Raw genomic sequence first — 3,092 nt, forward strand, 5'->3', positions numbered from 1 at the left:
GTATTCCTCATTATAACACCCGCTTAACTGCCAAAGCAGCTTGTCAGTTGGTCAATTTCACAATTTTAATTATAACACTAAAGCACACGTGTAAAGCAGGAGAAGCGACAATATAGAAAATAGATATAAAACAATAACATTGACTAGAATACATAAAATACGATTCCATGTAAGTTGATTCCTCGACAGTTGGCCCGCCGTTAGTTGATCCCCGAACAGTTGATTCCCCGGACAGTTGATCCCTAGGATAGCTGATACCTGTGATTATTTCTTCTGTGGGTACGTTAAATACGCTATATCTACTGACATATTATTATAATAAGTGTCCCTAAAGCGGTATGTACAGAGGACATACTGCCGTAGGTATAAAAAAAGTCGATATACTTATATCTGCAGGCGTCTTGAGAGGAAATCCGCTATACCTTTTTTTTACAAACAATGATGCCCTGTCCCTAAAGGAGTATGCGTGTTCGCAGCAAAAGGAGCGATGCAATTTTGAAAAAGGAAATTGAGAGAGAAAAGTGAATAATTGAAAGTTCATTAAAATATAGAATAATAAAGTAAAACTGAAGAGAACAGCGGGAATGTAAATCATAAAATAATTTTAACCAACATTGGTGTGGAATTATTTTTTAATATTTATTTTAGACACTAAGCTTGGTGAAAAAAATATAACTAACACGTAAAAATCTTTAATAAACATAATAATTTCGGCTATCGGTAAAATGGGTAAGTTGATTAGTAATGTACAATATTTTTATAAGTACAAGAAACTTTTGATTCAAAATTGGAACTACGAATCGATTCAGAAAAGTGATAAAGTAAGTATTAAAATAATTGTATTCATTAATAATTCTAACTAAAAATAAGAATTATTGTTTATTGTTTATTGTTGTTGTTATACGCCCATAGGGGCTTTTACATAGATTATAAATAAGTTTTACATAAGTTATCGAGTTAGAATTTATACTAAGAGTTATAAAAGTGAAGAATTTTAAAAAAATATACAAGTAGTTTTTGAAGAATATGGCGTAAAGAAACATTTTAAACAACATAATATTTAACAATAACAAAGAACAAAATATAATATAAAACATTACAATAACATATCTAATCGTTAAATCTATTACAATAATTTGTATGATTCCACAAAGTGTTGGTTTAATTTGAATTTAAGATTATAAAGGGAATCATGGAATATATCTATAATACCACCAAACTTGTTGCCCAAATCATGCATCCTATTGGTAAGTGAGTTTGACTGATAGTTGGTTTTATATGTGTCGCAAAAGAATGTTGTATTTTGTCTAGTATTTCTTGTCGGTACATAGAGTTTAATAGCAGCAACGATGGCAGGGCTGTCAATAAGGTTGTTCATGACTCTGTATAATAAAATTAGGTCTGAAATGGTTCTTCTGTCAGACAGCGTAATTAAATTAAGTCCATTCATCAAATTTACATAATTAATGTATTCTATTGGAATTTTAAGTTTTTAAATTTTAAATTTTTTAAATTTTTAAATTTTAAATTTTAATTTTTATTTTATTTTATTATTAAATATTCAAACTAAAACATCAACTTTGAAATGTTAGATAAAAAAAATGGTAAACTTTTAAAGTGGTACAAAATGAAAAGATGACCATAAAAGAAGGAAATTGGTCTAGAACACCACTGCAGCATTCCACTTGAATTAGGTCTACATCGTTCTGTAGCAGATATTACATACTTATTTTAAGTGTTTGGCAACGTTTAGTCTATAATACCCTTTCCGCAGGGCGATTTTTAATTTTCATAGGGATATGCTAGCTTAATCGATATTATTGAGTTGTAACTTGCATACAATTTTTAAGGTTGTAATTTTTCGAAGTGTTTTTGCAACGTAACAATATAAGCAGCTATTCTTGGGAAAATACTTATTTTAGATAACATTTTTTACTACTTTTAAGATAAAACATAGTATAAAACTGCACTATTTACAAAAAACATTAATGTGAAAAATATACAAAAAAATTGTCAAAAATTAGGTTATTCCGAAAAAGATCAGTTGGCGCACAGCTATAAAATTACGTCAGCACGTAACGGGTTAAAAGAGTGAAGTGACGCGCGTGGTCGCACTGAACTAGGTCCAGTGGACATACTATAGCGGGATTTTTAGGTTATTCCGAAAAAGATCAGTTGGCGCACAGCTATAAAATTACGTCAGCACGTAACGGGTTAAAAGAGTGAAGTGACGCGCGTGGTCGCACTGAACTAGGTCCAGTGGACATACTATAGCGGGATTTTTAGGTTATTCCGAAAAAGATCAGTTGGCGCACAGCTATAAAATTACGTCAGCACGTAACGGGTTAAAAGAGTGAAGTGACGCGCGTGGTCGCACTGAACTAGGTCCAGTGGACATACTATAGCGGGATTTTTAGGTTATTCCGAAAAAGATCAGTTGGCGCACAGCTATAAAATTACGTCAGCACGTAACGGGTTAAAAGAGTGAAGTGACGCGCGTGGTCGCACTGAACTAGGTCCAGTGGACATACTATAGCGGGATTTTTAGGTTATTCCGAAAAAGATCAGTTGGCGCACAGCTATAAAATTACGTCAGCACGTAACGGGTTAAAAGAGTGAAGTGACGCGCGTGGTCGCACTGAACTAGGTCCAGTGGACATACTATAGCGGGATTTTTAGGTTATTCCGAAAAAGATCAGTTGGCGCACAGCTATAAAATTACGTCAGCACGTAACGGGTTAAAAGAGTGAAGTGACGCGCGTGGTCGCACTGAACTAGGTCCAGTGGACATACTATGGCGGGATTTTTAGGTTATTCCGAAAAAGATCAGTTGGCGCACAGCTATAAAATTACGTCAGCACGTAACGGGTTAAAAGAGTGAAGTGACGCGCGTGGTCGCACTGAACTAGGTCCAGTGGACATACTATAGCGGGATTTTTTTTGGCTTTTTCATTTTTCAACACGCATTCTTTAAATAGCTATCCTTTTCATAAGCGGTGCTACATTTTTTCGTCGATTAGTATGAATGTAACTTGTCTTTAATTTTCATAATGTCATTGGATTGATGTCGTAAATTTGAAAAAAAAAGATTA

This window comes from Hesperophylax consimilis, chromosome 2, assembly GCF_061612785.1.
Source record: "Hesperophylax consimilis isolate HC1 chromosome 2, BYU_Hcon_1.0, whole genome shotgun sequence".
Taxonomy (NCBI): domain Eukaryota; kingdom Metazoa; phylum Arthropoda; class Insecta; order Trichoptera; family Limnephilidae; genus Hesperophylax; species Hesperophylax consimilis.